At 39.8% G+C, this 24,721-nt stretch overlaps 1 protein-coding gene across 2 annotated transcripts in view; it reads right to left on the reverse strand.

Moving 5' to 3' along the window:
* The window catches only part of LOC106086866 (monocarboxylate transporter 10), an 84,885-nt gene extending 77,880 nt beyond the window's left edge, over nucleotides 1-7,005 (reverse strand). The window contains exon 1 of one of the 2 annotated variants that reach the window (XM_059363295.1): nucleotides 6,655-7,005. The gene's annotated coding sequence lies outside the window, so the exon portion shown is untranslated. The remainder of the gene's footprint in view (nucleotides 1-6,654) is intronic. The other variant, XM_013251683.2, reaches the window with a different exon arrangement.
* Nucleotides 7,006-24,721: the final 17,716 nt, after the last annotated feature.

Raw genomic sequence — 24,721 nt, forward strand, 5'->3', positions numbered from 1 at the left:
TGTTTGTAGGTGTGAAAAACTTCTAGGTTTAATTGTGTCTTATCACAACTTTTAGGCCATTGGCCTAAAAAATTAATTTTTTCATACTTTTTCACACATTTTTCACTTATATTTTTTTATATTTGTCAAGTTTTTTGGACAATTTATCTTAATGGGTAAATAGGCATTAAAAAGATAAGAAATGCTTTCCGTAGTTACTCAAGAAGTCAAATCCAGAAATAGAGTATTTGGGAGCTCATATCAGATTATTGACCGATTCTAAGTATACTTGGCACGAGTGTTGAAGGTCATGGTTGAAGTCAATGTGCAAAATCAAACGAATTGAGTAACTGCGCATTTATTCAAGAAGTACATTCGGGAGATCAGTTTATATAGGAGCTATATACAATTTTGCTGTTTTTAAATTTAAGCTAGATGTATTTTTGTTTTTTATTTAAATTATTTATCTATACTTCGTATATAAAAATTGTGGTTTGTTTTCATATGGATATATCAAATCATGAAAATGCATTCCACTGAAATATTAATAAATAAATTAAATAAAAACAAGTAAAAGCGTGCTAAGTTCGGCCGAACCGAATCTTATATACCCTCCACCATGGATCGCATTTGTCGAGTTCTTTTCCCGGCATCTCTTCTTAGGCAAAAAAGGATATAAGAAAAGATTTGCTCTGCTATTAGAGCGATATCAAGATATGATACGGTTTGGACCACAATTAAATAATATGTTGGAGACCTGTGTAAAATGTCAACCAATTCGAATAATAATTGCACCCTTTGGGGGCTCAAGAAGTAAAATAGAGAGATCAATTTATATGGGAGCTGTATCGGGCTATAGACCGATTCAGACCAAAATGCTTCGTGCAAAAATTCATTTAAATCGGATAAGAATTGCGCCCTCTAGAAGCTCAAGAAGTCAAGTCCCCAGATCTGTTTATATGACAGCTATATCAGGTTATTAACCGATTTGAACCATACTTGGCACAGTTGTTTGGTATCATAACAAAATACTTCGTGCAAAAATTCATTTAAATCTGATAAGAATTGCGCACTCTAGAAGCTCAAGAAGTCAAGATCCAACATCGGTTTATATGGCAGCTATATCAAAACATGGACCGATATGGCCCATTTACAATACATATTGCAAAATTTCAAGCGACTAGCTTTACTCCTTCAGAAGTTAGCGTGCTTTCGACAGACTGACGGACGGACGGACATGGCTAGATCGACATAAAATGTCGCGACGATCAAGATTATATATACTTTATAGGGTCTCAGACGAATATTTCGAGTAGTTACAGAATGACGAAATTAGTAAACCCCCCATCCTATGGTGGAGGGTATAACAAGTAAAAGCGTGCTAAGTCGGCCGGGCCGAATCTTATATACCCTCCACTATGGCTCCACTATGCTATTGGAGCTATAGCAAATTATAGTCCATTTTGAGACCATACTAAGCACAATTCAATTAAGGGACTGGGGCAAACTTCTCACAAATCAATGAATGCTGTCCGATTCAATTTTAAGCTCAATGACAAGGGATCTCCTATTTAAAGCCGAGTCCGAACGGCGTGCCACAAAGCAACACCTCTTTGGAGAGAAGTTTCTACATGGTAAAGTACCTCACGAATGTCGCAAGCATTAGGAGGGGATAACCACCGCTGAAAAATTTTCTGATGTTCCTGCCAGGATTCGAGCCCAGGCGTTCAGCGTCATAGGCGGACATGCTAACTTCTGCGATACGATCGACTCCTTCTTCGCTTAATGGTCATAAAATATTAGAAAAATTATTTTTTTATTATGGAAACATATTGGCTTTGGAAATAAGATTTTCTTTTAATTATACCCTCCACAATAAGATGGGGGGTATACTAATTTCGTCATTCTGATTGTAACTACTCGAAATATTCGTCTGAGACCCCATAAAGTATATATATTCTTGATCGTCGTTAAATTTTATGTCGATCTAGCCATGTCCGTCCGTTCGTCCGTCTGTCTGTCGAAAGCACGCTAACTTCCGAAGGAGTAAAGCTAGCCGCTTGAAATTTTGCACAAATACTTCTTATTAGTGTAGGTCGGTTGGTATTGTAAATGGGCCATATCGGTCCATGTTTTGATATAGCTGCCATATAAACCGATCTTGGGTCTTGACTTCCTGAGCCTGTAGAGTGCGCAATTCTTATCCGATTGGAATGAAATTTCGCACGACGTGTTTTGTTGTGATATCCAACAACTGTGCCAAGTATGGTTCAAATCGGTTCATAACCTGATATAGCTGCCATATAAACCGATCTGGGGTCTTGACTTCCTGAGCCTGTAGAGTGCGCAATTCTTATCCGATTGGAATGAATTTTGGCACTACGTGTTTTGTTGTGATATCCAACAACTGTGCCAAGTATGGTTCAAATCGGTTCATAACCTGATATAGCTGCCATATAAACCGATCTGGGGTCTTGACTTCTTGAGCCTCCAGAGTGCGCAATTCTTATCCGATTTGAATGAAATTTTGCACGACGTGTTTTGTTACGATATGCAACAACTGTGCCAAGTATGGTTCAAATCGGTCCATAACCTTATATAGCTGTCATATAAACCGATCTTGGGTCTTGACTTCTTGAGCCTCTAGAGGGCGCAATTCTTATCCAATTTGAATGAATTTTGGCATGTGGTATTTTGTTATGATATCCAACAACTGTGCCAAATATGGTTCAAATCGGTTCATAACCTGATATAGCTGTCATATAAACAGATCTGGGGACTTGACTTCTTGAGCTTCTAGAAGGCGCAATTTCTATCCGATTTGGCTGAAATTTCGCAAGACGTTTTTTATTGTTACTTTCAACAACTATGTCAAATAAAGTACAAGTCGGTTCATAACCTGATATAGCTGCCATATAAACCGATCTGGGATCTTGACTTCTTGAGCCTCTAGAGGTCGTAATTATTATCCGATTTGCCTGAAATTTTGTACGACGGATTCTCTCATGACCATTAACATACGTGTTTATAATGGTCTGAATGGGTCTATAGGCCGATACAGCTCCCATATAAATCGATCTCTCTATTTTACTTCTTGAGCCCCCAAAGGGCGCAAATCTTATTCGAATTGGATGACATTTTACACAGGTCTCCAACATATCATTTAATTGTGGTCCAAACCGGACCATATCTTGATATCGCTCTAATAGCAGAGCAAATCTTTTTTTATATCCTTTTTTTTTTGCCTAAGAAGAGATGCCGGGAAAAGAACTCGACAAATGCGATCCATGATGGAGGGTATATAAGATTCGGCCCGGCCGAACTTAGCACGCTTTTACTTGTTTTTTTTTATTATTATACCCACCACCGAAGGATGGGGGTATATTCATTTTGTCATTCCGTTTGCAACACATCGAAATATCCATTTCCGACCCTATAAAGTATATAAATTCTTGATCAGCGTAAAAATCTAAGACGATCTAGACATGTCCGTTCCTCTGTCCGTCTGTCTGTTGAAATCACGCTACAGTCTTTAAAAATAGAGATATTGACCTGAAATTTTGCAGAGATTATTTTTTTGTCCATAAGCAGGTTAATTTCGAAGATGGGCTATATCGGACTATATCTTGGTATAGCCCCCATATAGACCGATTGGCCGATTTAGGTTCTTAGGCCCATAAAAGCCACATTTATTATCCGATCTTGCTGAAATTTAGGACAGTGAGTTGTGTTAGGCCCTTCGACATCCTTCATCAATTTGGCTCAGATCGGTCCAGATTTGGATATAGCTGCCATATAGACCGATCCTGCGATTTAGGGTCTACGGCACATAAAAGATACATTTATTATCCGATTTCGCTGAAATTTGGGACAAATTGTGTTAGGCCCTTCGACATCTTTCTTCAATCTGGCCCTTGACATACATCTGCAATATCGCACAGATCGGTTCAGATTTGAATATAGCTGCCATATAGACCGATATCGCGATTTAAGGTCTTGGCCCCATAAAAGGCGCATTTATAATACGATTTCACTGAAATTTGACACAGTGACTTATGTTAGGCTTTTCGACATCCGTGTCGTATATGGTTCAGATCGGTTTATTTTTAGATATAGCTAGTGTACTTTTAGTATTTGGTCCAAATCGGAACATATTTTGATAAAACTGATATGGGACATAAGGTATGAAATGTTCACCGAATTTTGATGATAGGTGGTTTACATATATTCCCGAGGTGGTGGGTATCCAAAGTTCGGACCGGCCGAACTTAACGCCTTTTTACTTGTTTTTGTTTTTTAATTTAAAAACTAAGTGGTCGGAGTTAACTCCGGAGCCTGAGTCGGAGTCGAGCAATTTTCCAGGAGTCGGAGTCGACTATATAGCCGCTATATATACCGATCTTCAGACTTAAAGTTTTGAAGCAATAAATTGATAATTTTTCATTCAATTTGAGAGTTTTGGTAGACCCCTACCCATTCTTGTGAAGTGTGGTGCAGATCGGACCATATTTGGGTATAGCTGCTCTATAGAACGACCGCCCGATCTCTCGATATAGGGTATTAAGGCCATAAAAGATCCATTTATTACCCGATTTCGATGAAATCCTTACATTCCTGTGAAATGTGGTCCAGATCGAACCATATTCGCATATAGCTGCTTTATAGACCGATATCCCGGTATAGAGTATTGAGCCTATAAAAGGAACATTTTTTATCCGATTTCGATGAAATTTGGAACTGTGAGCCTTGGTACCCCTCTACACCTTTTTGTCCAGATTGGATCATTTTTGGATATAGAAGATACTTAACAGAAAGGTCTAGAGATCTATTGGAACACTGTTTCAAATTTTAACAAAATGGGATGAAAAGTGCTTCTTTCATAGGCTCAATACTCTATATCGGGTGATATAGAGTATGGTCCGATCTGGACGGTATTCAAGACAAAGATGTAGAGAGGAACCAAAACGCGCTGTACCAAATTTCATCAAAATCAGATGAAAACCACGACTTTTATGGGCCCAATACCCTATATCTGGAGATCGATCTACATGGCAGCTATATTCAAATATGATCCGATAGGGACCACATTTCACAAGAATAGGTAGGGGTCTACCAAAACTCATTGTGCCAAATTTCATCGAAATCGGATAAAAACGCTAAACTTGCGAGCTCAACACTATATATCGGGAGATCGGTCAGTATGGCATCAACATCCAAATATGTTCCGATCTGAACAAGATTCAACACAAATGTGTAGGGGTCTACCAGATTTCATCGCATATCGGGAAATCTGTCTATAAGGCATCTATATCCAAATATTATCCGATGCCCATTATGACGGGAATGGGTAAAGGTCTACCAGAACTCACTGTGCCAATTTTCACCGAAATCGGGTAATAAATTGATCTTTTATGGCCTTAATACCCTACATCGGGAGATCGGGCGGACGGTCTATAAGGCAGCCATATGCAAATATGGTCCGATCAGGACCACATTTCACATGTATTGGTGGGGGTCTACCAGAACGCACTGTGCCAAATTGTATCGAAATCGGTTCAAAATGAGAAATTAATTTCCTCAACACTTTAAATCTGAAGAGCAGTCTATATAGCGGATATATATTGAAGAAGATTTTATGAGATCAGAAAGTCAGTTTTAGATTTTTATGTATACAAATTTCTTTGCAAAATGATTTCAATTACCAAAATATCTTACAATGTATAAATACCCAAAAAAACGTCTTTATTGAGTATTCACCCAATAAATACCCAAACATTGGGTATTAACCCGGTAGAAACCTATCTCTACCCATTTGCAATTCCCAACGACCTACATCAATAAGAAGTATGTGTCATGCAGCTAAATCGACTCAAAATGACGAGACGATCATTAATATAATAAACGGAGTGACATTAATTGACACCGAAAATGTATTCATACCGATCGCAATGCTCTCATCTGATTTAAAAAGCCCTTCAAACTCATTCGAAATTTTTACAGAATCCAGATCACCTAATAAAATTGGGCATCTGCAATGACACTTAGATCACAAACACTTTGAAATCTTTTTCATTATATATTTTAGCAGCACTACAACTATGCAATCATTATAAACTTTTTGATAATTTGCAGTTTTCAACCTTTGCAACAACGCTTTTGAAAGGGTTCTTTCTGTAGCCGCAAGCGTTTTGAACACACTTGAAAATTGGTTTTCAATTCACATGAGCCGTGCATTACAAATGTACAAGAAATGGATTTTATTGTTGCGATGGATCTTCTATTGGCCAGACATTGAACATTTATGCAATGTCAAAATGGCATTTCATCATCTTGGCGCCGGAGTCAATTCACGTGAGCAAAAAAATGTGAAGATGAAAATACACACTGCAAGTAGGAAAAATAATTTTTTTTTCCATGTGTAGTTCCTTCATAGATGCATCTGATCAGAACATTTTGTTTTGTTTTCGTAACATTTAGCACAATATGAAGAACGTGTACGGCGGGAAGAGAACACAAAAATATTTTTGTTGGTGGCTGTCGTATAAAAATACCCTAAGCGGTTTCATTGTAGGACCGCCGGTAGGGCTAGAATGTTGGGCAGCAATGAGCCGCCATTCATTTAATATCTCTTGGGAATGGAAAATACACGTGTTGTTCTATTACTCATTCACTCACTCACTTTCTTTTAAAAATAACAATAAATATCGCACTCACACACACCCGCACTTGTGTTTGTTTGTGTTTGGTTTTTGGCACTCGCGACTTTGAAAAGAAATGCGAATTTTGGCTATTCACACAATTGCTTTTAATTTTTCACGAAAAAAAGATGCAACAAAAATTTTGTTTGTTTTTCTGGTTAGTGGTGCTTCGCGACGTGTTAGAGCAATGGACCAAGAACCGAGACCCGTAATATTGCGGCCAAACTACCACTCACGACGATGGTCGTGGGTAAAATAAAACTTTGCAATTCTCCCTGCGACATTATGTGAGTGTGATATTGATTGAATTGGTGGTACTCTGCCGCCCGCCACTTCTTCGAGCGTTCACATTTCGTTCGTAGCCCCTACCGTTTGGTGTTGTTTATTGTTTAACGATGTAAGACACGAAGAGGCAACGGTTGCTACAATCAAATTTTCATTTATGTATCGCATCGGAAGTTTCTCTCTTGAGAGTCGATTGAAGGGTGGCAATTTATGAAGCACAGTGGTGTCCGTTGACCATTTAAAAAAACGAGCTTTTGACCAGCAATAAACATTGGAACATTGGCTTGTCTTTGCTATTTCGTCCTACCGAGTGTAAACTTAATTTTTTTATGAGTCGAAATTTTATATTGTTTCAGATGTAATAAAATTAATGTAGGTATTTATTGTATTGGGAATATGTGCACATTTTTGGCAAAATGAGAAAAATATGATAGTCGGCATCAATATTCGGAATGATGTTGATACAAAAATAAAAGACACATGTATCGGGGTTTGGATAGTTTACATAGGAATGTAATCTAAAAAGAAGGGGGAAGTCCCCCTTTCATTTTGGGTATAACATATTTGCGTTCGGAAACATTACTGGTTGGTTTTTTGTGGAACATGATAACCCTCAATCGCTTTACTAAAGGGGTATTATTGGCTCATTCTTCACAAAAATGTTAAGAACTTCTTCAAAACTTTTGACCTACTACAAGGTCTAAATATTCTACAGAAAATTTTCCCACAAAATTTATGAATCTATTACAACATTTATATATACAATCATCCCGGTGGTCTCCTTCGCTAGTCACGTTTTTATACCCACCACCGAAGGATGGGGGTATATTCATTTTGTCATTCCGTTTGCAACACATCGAAATATCCATTTCCGACCCTATAAAGTATATATATTCTTGATCAGCGTAAAAATCTAAGACGATCTAGCCATGTCCGTCCGTCTGTCCGTCTGTCCGTCTGTCTGTTGAAATCACGCTACAGTCTTTAAAAATAGAGATATTGAGCTGAAATTTTGCACAGATTCTTTTTTTGTCCATAAGCAGGTTAAGTTCGAAGATGGGCTATATCGGACTATATCTTGATATAGCCCCCATATAGACCGATCCGCCGATTTAGGGTCTTAGGCCCATAAAAGCCACATTTATTATCCGATTTTGTTGAAATTTGGGACAGTGAGTTGTGTTAGGCCCTTCGACATCCTTTGTCAATTTGGCTCAGATCGGTCCAGATTTGGATATAGCTGCCATATAGACCGATCCTCCGATTTAGGGTCAAAGGCCCATAAATGCCACATTTATGGTCCGATTTCGCTGAAATTTGGGACAGTGAGTTGTCTTAGGCCTTTTGACATGTTTCTTTAATTTGGTCCAGATCGGTTCAGATTTGGATATAGCTGCCATATAGACCGATCCTCCGGTTTAGGGTCTTAGGCCCACAAAAGCCACATTTATTATCCGATTTTCATGAAATTCGGGGCAGTGAATTGTGTAAGGCCCATCGACATCCTTCGTTAATTTGGCTCAGATCGGTCCAGATTTGGATATAGCTGCCATATAGATCGATCCTCCGATTTATGGTGTAAGGCCCATAATAGCCACATTTATTATCCGATTTTGCTGAAATTTGGGACAGCGAGATGTGTTAGGCCCTTTGATATATTTCTTCAATTTGGTCCAGATCGGTTCGAATTTGGATATAGCTGCCATATAGACCGATTTCTTGATTTATGGTTTTGGGCCCATAAAATGCTCATTTATTACCCGATGTCCCCGAAATTTGGAACAGTGAGTTAAGTTAAGCCCCTTGACATACTTCTGCAATATCGCACAGATCGGTCCAGATTTGGATATAGCTGCCATATAGACCGATATCTAGGTTTTAGGTTTTGGGGCCATAAAAGACGCATTTATTGTCCGATGTCGCTGAAATTTTAGACAGTGAGTTTGGTTAGGCTCTTCGACGTCCTTCGTAAATTTTGCCCAGATCGGTCCAGATTTGAATATAGCTGCCATATAGACCGATCTCTGGATTTAAGGTTTAGGGCCCATAAAAGAGGCATTTATTGTCCGATTTCGCCGAAATTTGGAACAGTGCTTAGTGTTAGGCTCTTCGACATGTTTATGCAACTTGGCCCAAATCGGTCCAGATTTGGATATAGCTGCCATGTAGACCGATATCTCGATTTAAAGTCTTGGCCCCATAAAAGGCGCATTTATAATCCGATTTCACTGAAATTTGACACAGTGACTTATGTTCGGCTTTTCGACATCCGTGTCGTATATAGTTCAGATCGGTATGAGGTATATGAATATAAGGTATGAAATTTTCACCGAATTTTGATGAAAGGTGGTTTACATATATACCCGAGGTGGTGGGTATCCAAAGTTCGGCCCGGCCGAACTTAACGCCTTTTTACTTGTTAATAACCTCTTTTTAGTGAAGGACTTCCAAAAACCTAGATAGTCACCCAATTTATAAGATTATGAAGCTTTGTAAGAATTACGTATAAAATTTCAGAAATCTGTCCCCTTCTGTAAAGAAAGTACCAATAATAACAATACATTTTGAGCGTTTTATCTCAATTCGTAAAGAAAGTACAAAAATCTTCTGGACTTCCAAACTTTATAATCAAGGTGTAGCTGTATCCCAATTTTGGGAGCTTAAGGTCACTCCCTTAAAAAGTACCATTTTGTACGTTTGAGTACCTAAATATACGAATAAAAAATATCTTCTAGTTGCTCAATATATTCTTTCGAGGCAGCAATTAACCCACAATTAGTACGTTTTCTTCCACATGTCGTACTTTTGCCAAGACTGATTCGGACCACATTTGACACGTACGTTGGAGGTTATGGGATATTGGATAATAATTACGCATTCTTGAGGCTCAAGAAGTCAAGACCCCCGATCGGCTTATATGAGAGCTATATCAGGTTATAAACCGATTTCTACCATACTTAGCACAGTTGTTGGAAGTCATACCGAAACACGTCATGCCAAATTTCACCCAAATCGGATAAGAATTACGGCCTCTAGAGGCTCAAGAAATCAAGATTCAAGATCGGTTTTTATGGCAGCTATATCAAAACATGGACCGATATGGCCCATCTACAATCCAAACCGTTCTCAGGTTTATTGAGAGGCTTGGTGCGAATGATCCTAAGACTCTCACTATTAGGGGGAGAGACTCCCTAAATTGGACTCGGGAATTCACTGCACAGGCTACCCCAAAGAATACACGTCTAGATTCGGAAACTGCACAGCAGGCAGCCCCATGCCTAAAAGAACTAGGCGATGGGTCCAAGAACTTTGGCTAATGTCGCGTAAGACAGTTTGGAGATGGCAGTTGTCGACAAGGGAGAAGGACAGGGCCGCATACCTATGAATAATTGGAGTGGGATAGTCAATAGACTGCCATCTGTATACTCAGATGTCCTTGCGGAATTTCCTGGGTCTCCTCCAGCTTGTGACGGTGCATGCTGGTATCGAGGCCGATACAAACTAATTGCCTTCGTGGATCAACGCTCAATTGAAATGTATCGTTGTACGCTAAAAAAGATTGGTGAGATTTCGCCATGTACAGCACTAGATTTAGTCAAGAAGGAAGATATTCCTTCTCGACCAATGGCGCAAGCTTGGATACCAAGGATTGCCTTAGATCCTGAATCGATACTTGGAAGACTAAGGGAATGTAATCCCAATCTTTCAACCACCGACTAGAAGATTGGTAGATTGGATGAGGCTGATGGTGACCGGAGACCTGCAGTATTCGTACTAAACTCCGGCTGTCTCGCAGACCTCAACAAGTCTGAAGGGGTTGTATCCTACGGATTCAAAAAGTAGAAACTGAAGGTTTATAGAAGCGGTGGGGTTAGGGAATCAGGAGACGACTCAGCAGTTGTTGCTGAACACTTACCTGAGGCGCTATCGACCACATCGCTAAAGTCTGACGGATTACAGGAGACTGAAAATACCCCTGCCACAATCGTGACAGGAGGGGATGGCGTCGAAACGGTTCTTATCCAGGAACCATGGGTGTGTGGAGGAATTGTTCGTGGACTAAGAATTCCGGGATTTAAACTACTCAAGGGTACGGGGAATGGGAGACACAGAGCCTGTACTCTTGCAAAGAGTAGTCTAAATGAAGATTTAGTAGTAGCCAGCCTTGAAATAAACACTGGTATGCATTCGTCGGAGGCTATTAGGGAAATTGTGTATCACCGGTTGAATTACAAGCTGTGTCTCATAGACTGGTTCTCTGTCTTAGGGAGATATACGCTGCTTGTATCAGAATGTCATATATACCTGTGGGATGGAGGGACACGAAGGTCATTTTCATTGCGAAAGCAGGAAAATCCCATCACACGAAGGGGAAAGATTTTCTTGAGAGGTTGATATAAACATATCTTAGGGCAAAGATCCCTGGAGATCGCCTGTAGCGGCAACAGCATGCATATAGTAAAGACAAATCCACTTAAACAGCCCTTCACGACCTAGTCGACTACATAGAGGGTTCTCTCGCTGTCAAGGAATATACAATGGTAGCATTTCTTGACATTGAATGTGCTTCCAATAATGTAAAACCGACGTCAATCGTAAAGGAGTTGGAGTTTATAGGCATCAACTCTACCGTTAGAAAGTTTATAAATAACTTACTTACTAAAAGATGCATTACGGCAGGCTTGGGATCTGTGGACATAAAAAGATGGGTCAGCAGAGGAACACCTCAAGGTGGTGTACTGTCTCCTCTACTTTGGAATATAACCATTATCAATATATTTTTGTTTCTGGAAGAAAAAGGCGTAAAAGTGGTCGCGTATGCTGATGACGTGGCAATTGCGGTTAGAGGAAAGTTTCCCAGCACTCAAAGAGATATACTTCAGGAGATACAAGTTGACCAAATTGGCACCTGTTTAATTGGGTGGAGAGAATGTTCCATTTACAGAAAGCGCAAAATACCTGGGGGTTTTGCTGCAGAGGAAAATGAACTTCAAATCCAACATTTTGAAAAGAGCAAGAAAGGCCACCCTTGCCCTATACACCAGCAAGAGAGCCATTGGCAAAAGTTGGGGGTTTAGACCGCGTGTCATGAATTGGGTATTAACTGCAGTTGTCAGACCCATAATGCTATATGGTGTTGTGGTCTGGTGGATGGCGCTTCAAAAATCCACCTACTGCTCAATACTTAACTGGATCCAAAGGATAGCTTCTTTGTGCATCACAGCCGCACTAAGGACGACACCATCTAATGCACTGAATTTAATGCTACATCTTATGCCTCCGTGGCTACCCAAATTGCAGTGGTCGCTGCCGCGAGGTTAAGGGAGCTTCTCATTGGTCATGTGGCGTCTACGGACACTGTGTTATCCTTGATACAATATCCTATTTTCCAGGCAGTGTGGATTACACCCTACCTGAGCCGCTTTTTGATAACAAGTACTGTGCCACTATTCCTGATAGAACCGATTGGAACAACTATATCCCTGGTAATAGAAGTTACATAGACTTCTATACGGATGGTTCCAAACTAAACGACCAGGTGGGCTTTGGGGTGTACTCTAAAGACCTAGAACAGGTCATATCGGAAAGGCTACCCGACCAATGCAGTGCACCAAAGCACAGATCCTTTCAATTAAGGAAGTGGAATGGCTAAGATATAATGTCATAACAAAGATTGGCATAAATATCTTCTCAGACAGCCAGGCATCCCTGGAGAACGTATTTCTGAACACAAAAACCGCCATCGACTGTCGCAGATCTCTCAACGAGATGGCTGAACAGTGCCGGTGCCGGGCCACAAAGATATCCCACTGAAGTAAAGCGGACGAGCTTGCAAGACTAGGAGCTTCCCTACACATTCCAGGGATACTTGAATCTGTGGGTATGCCTCTAGCGACATGTAGCTAAGTTTTCAGGACCAGACCCGAAGGACAACGAATGATAGGTACCCACAAAAAAGGGACTGTGAGCATTCGTGGCCTAATCTAGACTTGAAGAGGTCTACTTCTTTGCTGTCATTGGCTAGAACAGACGTCTCAGTCATTGTGTCCGTCATGACAGGCCACTGTCTAATCGGAAAACATGCTGATTGACTGAAGGTTGCCAGCAACCACTTTTGCAGAAGCTTTGAGGATATCGAAGAAGAAGAGTCTATATAACACCTTCTGTGTGTGTGTCCCACAGTAGCAGTCAGATGGAGTTCCACTTTAAGTTCTCATTTCTTTGAGAACCTCTCTGATTTAGCGGATGTGAACATTCTCAAGTTATTGGGCTTTTTGAAGCGATCTGGATGGAACTAGAAGGCATTTTCTTTCTTCTGTTCCTGTGGTATCACAATGGACGAAAACGTCTAAGTGAGTCTGATGGCAGACTGCTACTTAAACGTAAACAAATTGGGAGTTTGGTTTCTATGACAGCTATATCAGGTTATCAACCGATTTAGACCATAATTGGAGCAGTTGTTGGAAGTTATACCCAAACGACATATGTAAAATTTCAACCAAATTTGATAAGAATTGCACCTTCTAGAACTCAAGAAGTCTAATCGGAAGATCGGTTTATATGGCGGCTATATCAGGTTATGGTCTGGTTTAGACCATACTTGGCACAGTTTTAGGAAGTAATGCTAATACAGCATGTGCATAATTTCAGCCAAATCGGATAAGAATTGCACTTTCTAGAAGCTCAAGAAATCTAATCGGGAGATCGGTTTATATGGCAGCTATATCAGGTTATGTATCGATTTGCGCCATACTTAGCACAGTTATTGGAAGTCAAAACAAAATAACTGATGCAAAATTTCAGCCAAATCAGACAAAAATTGCGCCCTCTAGAGGCTCAAGAAGTCAAGACCCAAGATCGGTTTATATGGTAGCTACATCGGGTTATGAACCGATTTGAACCATACTTAGCACAGATGTTATCAAGTGCGAAAATTTGTAAAAAAAATTGCGAGAAAAAAGTGCGAGTATTTGTAAAATTTATAGCTAAAATTTGCAAAACATTTTTGGATATTATGCAGTCAAATAAAGTTTTTAAAGATTTGGGCACGCAATTGTATAAATAAGTTGTGAGAAACATATCATGGCAATCCTGACAACAGATGTTCTACATAAGCCTGCCTGGTAATTTGTCCAGAATTTCGTCGCATCTCCGATCATTTAGCTCGTCTCGAAAGAGAAACAAACAAAAATTGTTAAATTTAATAATCTCGCCCTAACAGGCAAAAAACTTGAAAAATTAAAAATTCAGCAGATCCCGGCCAGGATTCGAACCTGTCACGGAGCAACTGCGAGAGCCATTGACGTTGTCTTAGCGTTCGAAGCCATCGATACAACTTCCAACAGATACACAAAATAATGTGTAGTACGGGATAATTGTAATTTGTCACAGAAAGAATCTCTGTCATTACACAAAAATACATGCATTAGGAAGAGTACAGCTAATAGACAGGGTTGTCGAGTGGGGTTATTGTGGTAATTGTATCATAGATGCGTTTTCGCTATTAATACGATTCAAATACAACATACCGACGCACGGCCCTTGAAGCCACCACACCTAATATGGTTGAAAATTCTTCTTACCAAAGATGAAACGCGTCCCATAGTGGTTGGTGTGTGTTGCTATCTTTGGCTTTTCTTTTCCATTTGCATCTCCGATCATTTAGCTCGTCTCGAAAGAGAAACTAACAAAAATTGTTATATTAAAACATTTTATTTATTTGTTCAACTCAACAACACTTCTGGCGCGATGACAAGAATACAAATGTGATGCCGTCAATTCCTAAAAGCCTCCTTTGTTTGGTATTGAATTGATACCAAATGGTATTAAAAATCTTTGCCAATGGTGCGAACAAATAAATACCAGGCGGTATTGGCAAAGTAACGTCATTTTTCTATCAGTGTACGGCTATATTTACAAAACTTAATGAAAACTTAAAAAAGGTTTATTTGACAGTTCTATAAAGGAAATCTTTTAATAAACCTATTTCAAATCTCCATTAAGTTTTGTGAATACCGTTGTTAGGTTAGGTTAAAGTGGCAATCTACCATCAGACACACTTAGACGTTATTGTGCGAAATTCAGCCAAATCGATTAGAAATTACGCCCTCTGTAGACTCAAGAAGGCAAATCCAGATATCACTTTATATGAGAGCTATATCAGATTATTGACCGATTTGAACCAAAATTAACCATATATGATGAGAGTCAGCCTAATCGGACTTAAATTGAACATTCTTAAGACTTAAGATGTCAAATCGGAAGATAGGTTTACATGGGAGCTACATCTAAACGTAGACCGATTTGGTCTATTTACAAACCCAACCGACCCACATCAATGAGAAGTACTTACATATGTTAAATTTCAAGAAGGTAATTAGCATGATTTTGCACAGACAGGTTATCCTTTGTTGGACAGACAGGTTATCCTTTGTAATCAACAGCCCTGGTGTTACCATATGGCAACGCTCATTTTTGTCGACACAAAAAATGTAAAAAATAGGATATTTATCAATTTTACATAATTTCTCTTCTTAGATCAAAGTTATACTATGAACAATTACCGATAAACACTTGCCACTTTGTCAAGTTTTGCATGGTTTTTCTTAAATCATAATTTTGCAACCATTCTATGTGAGAACCAATCACGCCACTTGAACAACCGACTACTTGTTAGAAAGAGGCACACCTCACCTTTAAGAAATATTCATATTTTTACAATAACGACAGACCGTTGTAATTTTACATTCAGAAAAGTGCCTGAACTATTGCGTGGCCATATCGCAACACCAGGGCGATCCGGGTTAAAGTTCAAATAACATTCTGAAGCCGAGTTTATTCTTTTTAATTTGCGCTTTCCGGTGATTTCGAATTCGGTATTGATTTGGATCTTAATTGGTTTCCATTTATTAGTCATGTGGTTCGTTTTTTAATTGGGAGTTCTAAAGAGACCATCGACTGACATCTTCGTTTGGCAAAATTCCACTGATTCTGTTTAAATCACCTTAATTGGATGATGTAAAAAAAATATGATTTGATGCATCATTTTGGGAGCGAGTATGTTAGTTGGGGAGTACCGAAAACGGAATTTCTTATGAAGTTAGCCTTGCCAGATTGGTGATATCAGAGAACCGATTGATACCATTCGCTTTAAAATACATTCATATTTTCGTAGCTTTTGACTTGCCTTCATTCAATAATAGCAAGTAATGTTGTTGCTTTCAAATGCATTCATTCATTGTTTTTATGAGTGCTTCTTTATGCTTTTTATACCCACCACCATAGGACGAGGGTTTATTAACCTAGACATTTCGTTTGTAACACCTCGAAATATTGATCTGCGACTCCGTAAGGTATATATATTCTGGATCATCTCGACATTCTCATTCGATCTAGCCATGTCCGTCCGTCTGTCGAAATCATGATAGCGGTCACAGATACCTTATATTGATGTAGTTCGTTGGGGATTGTAGATGGGCCATAACGGTTCAGATTTGAATATAGCTCCCATATAATCCGATCTCCCAATTAACCTTTTTGAGCCCCTGGAAGCCGTATTTTTCATCCGATTTCGCTGAAATTTTGTATATGGTGTTCTGCTATGAACTGTGCCAAGTACGGTCCAAATCAGTCTATAATCTGATATAGCTCCCATGTAAAGCGATCTCCCGATTTGACTTCTTGAGCCCTTACAACCCTCAATGTTTGTTCAATTTAACTATAGGGTTGCCCAAAAAGTTATTGCGGATTTTTCATATAGTCGGCATTGACAAATTTTTTCACAGCTTGTGCCTCTGTAATTGCATTCTTTCTTCTGTCAGTTTCAGCTGTTCCTTTTAGCTTGCTTTAGAAAAAAAGTGTAAAAAAAGTATATTTGATTAAAGTTCATTCTAAGTTTTATTAAAAATGCATTAACTTTCTTTTAAAAAATCCGCAATTACTTTTTGGGCAACCAATACAATTTTGCACATAGTGTTTCGTTATGACTTCCAACAACTGTGCCAAGTACGGTTCCAATCGGTCTATAACCTGATAAATTTAAATATAAAGCGATCCCCCAAATTTATCGTGAGCCCTTAAAATGTTTTTCCGATTTGGCTGAAATTTTGCATGCAGTGCTCTGTGACAACGCATGCAGTGCTCTGAGTACGGTCCAAATCAGTCTGTAACCTGGTATAGCTCCCATATAAACCGGTCTCTCGATTATAATTGTTCGATTCCTAGAGGCTTTAATTTTGCTGGTTTGACAGAAGTTTGGTATGTAGAATAAAATTATGCCCCTCAAATTAAGTTTGCATACATTTTTAGCAGAATCCATGGTGGTGGGTTCCAAACATTCAGCTCTGCCGAACTTAGCAAGCAAAAACATGAAAGCTGAGCTGACACACTAAAAATAAGTGATGATTCGCACCATTTACTCAGTATTCGTTGGCCTTTTTAATGTGGTGCGAAATATGGAGTAAAAATTTTAGGAAAAACTCAACTAACTTTCCTCAATAGCAACCCCCAAAATCAAAGGTCAACCAATCGGTATTAAACTCGAATTAAAGGCATTCGAGGATAGAGTACGAATATCATATTAAAAATGAGGTCCAAAAATCTGGGGGCCGACCCAAGCCCAAAACCGCCCCAAATAGGCACTTCGGACCAGCATATTAATATGAGACTCAAATAAAAGGTATTCGGTAGTATAATACGAATTTGACATTAAAAACTAGGTCCAAGAATGGGGAGGCGGCCCCAACCCTAACCAAACTTGTCCCCATGTTTGTTTGTTTGTCGGTTTTTTTTGTTCCGTATAGACTCAAAAACGGCTGAACCGATTACCTTGAAATTTTCACAGATTGTGTAGATTGGTCTGGAAGGAAACATAGGCTATATAATTTTTTGATATCGGGAGGGGGCGTACCCTCCCCCTTACCCAAAAATAAATGTGGACCGATCGGAACAATATAGGATTCAAGAGTAGAGTACGAATCTGGTATACAAAATCTGATCGAAGCATAGGGGGTCACGCCACCCCTCAAAAACGTCATTAGACCCATTATGACTATATGATACATGACTGGACCGATTTTTTTACAATTTTCATAGATTTTGTACGTTTGTCTGGAAGAAAACATAGGCTATATAATTTTTAGATATCGGGTGGAGGCGGAACCTCTCCCTTACCCCAAAAACGCCACCCATATCCGAAAGTGGTCCGATGGGCACAATAAGGGTATTAAATGAATGGTATTAGAGACCAGAAAACAAATATGGTATTAAAATTTGGGTGCAAGTACCTAGCCTCCTCTCCAACTCCAATACTCCTCTAAACAGATATATTTGAAGTTCATGTCAATATGGAACTCAAATGAAAAGTATTGGCAGTAGATTACAAATATGGGATAAAACATTAAGTCCAAGTAATGGGAAGACGCGCAACCCCAAATTCCCTCAAATTCCCCCAAATTCCATATTAGCCGACCATGCCTATATGGGACCCAATTTTGGAGCCAAGTGTTTTAGGGTACGCCCTAAAGCACCCCCTAAACTAAACTTCATTTCCGTTGGGAATAAAGAACGAATTAGATATCTACTTTCAGTGCAAAGTGCCGGTGGCCGCCCCAGGACCAAAACACCATTCATACGGTTCATATTTAACGGTCATGGCAATATGGAGCTCAAATTAAAGGGATTTAAAAGTGCAGCACGAATTTGTTATCCATATTTGAGTCGAAATGTCTGAGGTGCCATCCCTCCCCTAAAAAGCACTGCTCAATACCCTAATTTTTAAAAACACCAGGAACTGAGCAGGGGAGAACTTCTTACACATCAATGAGTACTTTCCGATTCAAGTTTAAACTCAGTGAGCATCCGTAATAGGCTATTTATGGTGCTCATCCATACGAGTGGCGATATAATGCCTCCCTGTGGCGTGCCTTGTGCCACTTTCTCCCTTCAAATGATATCAAGGGACCCGCAATAGAAATGCTAACTTCAGCGTTAAGTTGGACTACAAGCCGTTGAAGCCATACGAAGTAGCTGCAACTGCAGTCGCAGACAATCAGCGATATCAAGTGTATAGTCTCAGCACCGGCTCTTGCTTAGTACAGTACAACTTTGCACTGATATCTTACCCAGAAAATCTAACTTGCACTGGGTAGGACTAAAATAAAGCACAGCATATATTGGATGGTACTATGGATACTATCGATTATTTTATTTTTGGGTTGAATATTGATTGGGATTTTTTCTTTCGATATTATCGGCAAAGTTGAAAAATTGCAATATTAACACGTAAAAGCGTGCGAAGTTCGGCCAGCCCGAATCTTATATACCCCCACCATGGACCGCAATTGTCGAGTTCTTTTCCCGGTGTCTGTTTTTAGGCAAATAAAGGAAAGGAAAGGATAAAAGAAAAGAATTGCTATGCTATTGGTGCTATATCAAGTTATGGTCCGATTCGGACCATAATGGAATGAATGTTGGAGACCACAGTAGAAGTCATTGTGTAAAATTTCAGCCAAATCGAATAAGGATTTCGGGGCTCAAAGAGTAAAATAGAGAGATCGTTTTATAGGGGAGCTGTATTAGGTTATAGATCGATTCAGACCATATTTGACACGTATGTTATGTTGAAGGTCATGGGAGAAGCCGGTCACAAAATTTCACCCAAATCAGCTAATAATTGCGCCTTAAAGAGGCTCAAGAAGTCAAGATCCCAGATCGGTTTATATGGCAGCCATAGCAGGTTAAGTACCGATTTGAACCAAACTGCACAGTTGTTTAAAGTCATAACGAAACACGTCGTGCAAAATTTTAGCGAAATCGGATAGGATTTGCGCCCTCTAAAGGCTCAAGAAGTCAAGATCCGAGATCGGTTTATATGGCAGCTATATCAGGCTATGAATCGATTGGAATTTCAGCCAAACGGATAAAAATTGAGCCTTGTAGTGGCTCAGGAAGTCACGATCCAAGATTGGTTTATATGGCAACTATATCAAAACATGGACCTATATGGCCCATTTACAATCTAATATACCCTCCACCCAGGGTGCGATCATGCGTATAGCTGAGTACAATTTTTTAATTTTTGTTTTGATTTTGCAATAACACTAAATGTCAATTGCTGGTTAACACAGCTTTAATTTTTTCTAAAAATTTTAAAGGATGTTTTATTCGATACGATTCTCGGAAGATCGTTTAATATGTAAACCAGCTGACCCTGGCCCGCTAGCCGACCCTGGCCCGCTCCGCTGCGCCTTCTTTTACTTTATATGGAACAAAAGTTTCCTTGGAATATTTATTTTTCTTTTACTTTATATGGAACAAAAGTTTCCTTGGAATATTTATTTTTCACAATTAAAGATCTTTTAGTGAAAAACCATGCTAACTTGACTAACAGTTTAACAATATAAGTGCTTTTATCTGAATCCCATATGATTTTTATTGGTCTACGAATTTAAGTTTGGATGTGAGGTGTACTCCATTCTTAAAATACTTCATTTCAGCCCGATATTCTCATGATGTCTGATTTAGTGGTGTTTTCGGGGGAGAGGTGGTCCCCCAGATACTTGGCCCTGAAAAAATATCAGCATCGTGCTCTTCTCTCAAATACCATTTATTTAAACCCCATATTGCAATTGGCTTAAGAGGAGTTTACAGGATGAGGCGTCCCCCAAAACACATGGCCCCAAAATAGGTTCTCAAATTCGTTTTCTAATCTCAAATACCTTTCATTTGAGCCACATATTGGCATGGTCGAAAAACTTTTTCCCTTTGGGGGGGTTCTGGGAAAGGCGTGATGCCCTAAATACATGGTCCTACATTTGGATATCAAATTCGTATTCTACTCCCAAATACCTTTATTTGAGCCCCATATTGCGATGGTCACTAAAAAATTGCCGTTTGTGGGGTATTTTGGAAAAGGGGTAGACCCCCAGAAAATTGGTCCCGAAAATGGGTATCAATTCTTGTCTAACCCCCAAAACCTTTCATTCAAGCTCCTCATTGACATTGTCGGTAAATATGCCCGATTTAGGGGTATTTTGGGGTTTTCCCCCCAAACACTCGGCAACGTGCTCTATTCTCATATATCTATATATCATTTATTTGAATCCCATATTGCCATTGCCCTCAAAATTGGATATCAAATTCGTTTTCTCCTTATTGCAAAAGTCAGCAAATATGTCCGGTTTGGGGTATTGGCCCTAAAAACTATGAATATTTAGTTCCCCTCTCTTTAAGACCCAAATTGTCTTGGTGAGCAAATAGTCCTATTTTGGGGGTTGTTATGGTGGTGGGATATCAGATACGTGGTCCACTCCCACATACCTATAATTTGAGCCCCATATTTCCATAGTCGGCAAACATGACCGGCTTGGGGGGTGTTTTGGGGGATGGGTTGGCTTTGGAAATTATATCGGATTCGTGTTCTACTCTAAAAACCCTCTTATTTGAGCCTCGTATTGCAATAGTCAGAAAATACTTACTATTTGGGTGGTGTTGTGGGGGTGGCGTGGCCCCATAGACACTTTTCCAGAATATTGATATCAAATTCGTCCTTTACTCCCAAAGATCTTTCATTTGAGCCCCATATTGCTATGATCGTAAATTTGTCCCCTTTGGGGGATGTTTTTGGTGATAGGAGGCCCCCAAACACTTGGTCCCATATTTGGATATCAGATTCGTATTTCCATGGTCAGTAAATAACCTATGTTTGGGGGGTGTTTTGGGAGAGGGTGGACCCCCAGAAACGTGGTCCCACATTTGGATATCAGATTCGTATTCTACTCGCAAATCCTTTCATTTGAGTCTCATATTGCCATGGTCGGTAAATATATCCGATTTAGGCGTGTTTTGGGGCTTGTGGTGGTCCCCCGAGCACTTGGTCCGACAATTGGATATCAGATACGTTTTCTTATCCTTAATACCTTTCATTTGAGTCCCATATTGTCGTGATTGTTCTAAATATATGTTTGGTAGGGTTTAGGGTGGGGCAGTCCCCCTAGGTACCCCATCCGAAATTTGTATACAAAATTTTTATTTTTAGGGTACTATATGAGAGCACACAAAATCTCGCTTACCTCGCACCACCCATCTCCGAGATCTGGCGTTTCTGAAAATTAGGGTAAGGGGGAGGGTCCCCCACCCCCCCCCCCCCTTCAGATATCAAAAAATGTAGTACTCTATTTTCACCACGGGGTCAATATGCCCCATCTGTGAAAATTTCAAGAAAATAGGTTCAGCCGTTTCTGAGTCTATAAGGAACACACAAACATACAAACAAACCTATAAACGAACACAAATTGATTTTTATATATAAGATTTCAAGCACCTACAGACAGCCATGGCTAAATCGAAGGAATACAGCTGGAAGCTTGACATTTTCCACAAATACTTCCTATTACTGCATGTCGGAGAAAGCCACCATAGCATGTCGTCTATGACATCATAAAATTTCAGCGGTGTTTATCCGCTCCTAATGCTGGCGACATTAGTGAGGTACTATGTCATCAAAAACCATCTCCTCAAAAGGGGTATCGCACTGCGTTCGGACTCGGCTATGAAAATGAGGCCCCTCTTTTTGAGCCTAAACTGGACTGTACTCGTTCATATGTGAGAAGTTTGCCCCCGTTGATAAACGGAATATTCATGGGTAAATTTGCAGTGCATGACGGTGGGGTTGTAAATGGGTCATATCGGTTCATTTTTATACCTTCCACCATAGGTTGGGGGTTTACTAATTTCGTCATTCTGTTTGTAACACCTCGAAATATACGCCTGAGACCCCATAAAGTATATATATTTTTGATCGTCATGTCATTTTAAGTCGATCGAGCCATGTCCGTCCGTCCGTCCGTCTATCTGTCGAAAGCACGCTAACTTTTGAAGGAGTAAAGCTAGCCGCTTGAAATTTTCCACAAATATTTTTTACTAGTGTAGGTCGGTTGGGATTGTAAATGTGCCAAATCGGTCCATGTTTTGATATAGCTGGCATACAGACCGATCTTGGGTCTTGACTTTTTGAGCCTCTAGAGGGCGCAATTCTCGTCCAATTTGACTGAAATTTTGCACGTTGTGTTTTGGTATTACTTCCAACAACTGCGCTTAGTATGGTTTAAATCGGTCTATGTTTTGAAATAGCTGTCATATTAAGCGATCTTGGGTCTTGACTTCTTGTGCCTCTGGAGGGCGCAATTCTCGTCCGATTTAAATGAAATTTTGCACATAGTGTTTTGTTATGACTTCCAATAACTGTGCTAAGTATGCCGCAAATCGGTATAGAACCTGATATAGCTGGCATATAAACCGATCAGTGATCTTGACTTCTTGAGCCTCTCAATCTTCTTTGTTTGCCTAAAAAGAGATATCGCGCATAGAACTCAACAAATGCAATCCATGGTGGAGGGTATGTAAGATTCGGCACGGCCGAACTTAGCACGCTCTTAATTGTTTTTGTAATAATCAATCAAACTCCCTTAGTGGAATATACGTCATTACACAAAAAAAGGAACTATATATAAATATTTACGGCCGCATTCAGAAAACTTTATATAGATTTGAAGTAGGTTTATTTAACAGATTTCCTTTATAGAACTGCCAATTAAACCTATTCTAAGGCTTCATTAAGTTTTGTGAATGCAGGCCTGGTTATGCTCTCGTAAATGTATCGTAAATCGAAAGAGGCAATTATGCTTATTATAAAACGTAGCATTTGACATTAAAAACGAAACAATTTTGTTAACAAAAAAGAATTGATGGTGAGGGAGGGTCTGACGTCGGAAAACTTCAGGCATACCTCAAGGGCGGGTCGGAGGAAACGGCCCTCCACGAAGTAGTGCGACAAGTCGAGACATCTTTCCTACTGCAGGAGTTCGCGATGGCTTTCCTGAATATTGAGAGGGTATTTAATAACGAGGAGATGGGTCGACACTCACCGTCCTGAACCGCACTGGGTCCAACTGAGACTGCATGCTACGTAACAGGGCTACCAACGCGAACTTCGGAGATAATGTAGTGAGAAGGCTAGAGATAAGGGGAACGCGTCAAGGGTGGGGTGTTCTCGGTATTCACTTTCCACAAATCCTGTGCTTGAAGGTAATGATACCTCGGTTGTTGTTGTTGTTGTTGAAGCAGTTTGTTGTATTCTATCTTTCGTCTGCTTGATTCTGTTGAGTGTCAAAACCCAGGAACTCTGCTACTAAGATGGGGTGCTACCGTGTCTACATGAATGTTGTTTAGACCTACTTGATATGCCGCTTGATCTAGAGGTTCTCTCTTGTAGCGCTGAACCTCATGCTCTAGATTATGTAGATCTTCCTTAAGGCTTCTGGGCGTTGGATATCTATCCACAAGATGATGATTTGGATGGTCTCTGCGATAACAGCCCAAAAGGTATTGCTTAGACAGTATGTAGTTATGTCTTCGCACTAGTAGGATCTTTGTCTCCTGATGGAGGTAGTCTACATGAGAACTGAGGAGACAGACCGTCGCAGGCGGCATTCTGACAGATCTAAATATTATTCCACTACGTGTCACAAAGCAGACGCGACCACAATGGCGCTGCATAACTTACTACAGACCGTTCAATTGCTTTGGTCAACAAGGTTTCTTCGTCTGCACCCCAAGTGCTGCCAGCAAGTGACTTGAGGACCTTGTTTCTACTTTTGACTTTATCGCAAATTGCTGTGGCATGTGGGGAGAATGTGTAAGAGCTGTCAAATGTGACGCCAAGTATTTTGGGACACTTGATGGTCGGAATCATTTCTCCA

Source organism: Stomoxys calcitrans, chromosome 2 (assembly GCF_963082655.1).
Source record: "Stomoxys calcitrans chromosome 2, idStoCalc2.1, whole genome shotgun sequence".
NCBI lineage: Eukaryota > Metazoa > Arthropoda > Insecta > Diptera > Muscidae > Stomoxys > Stomoxys calcitrans.